Source organism: Zerene cesonia, chromosome 2 (genome assembly GCF_012273895.1).
Source record: "Zerene cesonia ecotype Mississippi chromosome 2, Zerene_cesonia_1.1, whole genome shotgun sequence".
Classification (NCBI taxonomy): domain Eukaryota; kingdom Metazoa; phylum Arthropoda; class Insecta; order Lepidoptera; family Pieridae; genus Zerene; species Zerene cesonia.
In genome coordinates this window covers 2217211-2218444 of record NC_052103.1, presented here as the reverse complement: position 1 = coordinate 2218444, position 1234 = coordinate 2217211, and the positions used below count along the sequence as shown (strand labels likewise).

Below are 1234 nucleotides of genomic sequence, written 5' to 3'. Positions count from 1 at the left end.
ACTAACATATTCTACGTAAATGAATTGTTCTTACGTAAATGAATTGTTGATTACCAAAGGTCAATTTAGCTTGTTATGAAAGTATAGTGTTGATTTTTAGGCCCATCGTTCGTAACTAGAGTTTAATTTTGAAAATAAAAATGTACCTTTTATGAGGATTTGAAACAGCTCATCAAAAGAGAGGCGACCCTTTTTATGCACGATTTTCACAAAAAGCTGAAATCGACCGTGACAGGACTCGAACCTGCAATCTTCGGATCCGAAGTCCGACGCCTTATCCATTAGGCCACACGGTCCTCTTGTAGTTTTCTAAAAATAGACTCAATTTCAGTGTCTAGTAGTCTCTTTATGAAATTATTTTTTCTACCTTACATAGATAGTATGGGAAACGACCGAGTGAAAAATATCGAAGATTTTTAAACTACGTATATACTCATAATTTATACATCTAAATACCAAAACAAATCAGCTAACTTAAATTAAAATCAACCATAATGGTAAACGTATAGGTTTAATCTATCTACCTACGTATATATAAAGTAACAATACTAATATTTTAAAGAGGAATGGTTTGTATACAAGTATGTTGTTTATTGTTATATTTTGACACAAAACTAGTGGACCGATTTGAAAAATTCTTTCGTAATTAGAAACCTACAACTTCACTGAGTGACATAGACTTTATATGTACGACGAGTAATTGATAATTGAAGTGAATAGAATAAAAATCAAGACGCAAGTAACAATGCAACAAAGTTATACATACAAACATATATTATAATGTAAAATGTTTGAATAATTTTGAATTATAAATACATTATTTTTAATAAAACAATGAGTCCTACTTTATTAATTCTAAGAACCATTTTAACATTGGGGTTGCCTTAAAATATTATTATTTTAGGACCAACGGTCAGTCTGATTCTTAAGTTATGTGCTGTTGAATACGAGATAGATAACAAAATCAACGATAAATAATAACAATAATTTTTTAAATCAAGAAAAAGATAACAAAGACAATAAATAAATAAATATATAATAAATAAATGCAAAGAAAAAATGCGAAAGTACATTGGGCACAAAACCAAAACAATGTGAACTAGGAGAGCATGACCAGCAAGAAGGTGAAAGCAACCTGAATACGCTGTGAAGAGGGTGCACTATCCCACCCCCCGTTTCCATAAATACTAAATATACCTTATGTCTATGGTGTTAAGATTCACTTTTAATTACC

The 1234-nt window shown here is 30.2% G+C and overlaps 1 non-coding gene across 1 annotated transcript; it reads right to left on the bottom strand.

Moving 5' to 3' along the window:
* Positions 1–223: 223 nt before the first annotated feature.
* Trnar-ucg lies at positions 224–296 on the bottom strand. The gene has a single exon. It is a non-coding gene; the product is annotated as a tRNA-Arg (tRNA).
* Positions 297–1234: the final 938 nt, after the last annotated feature.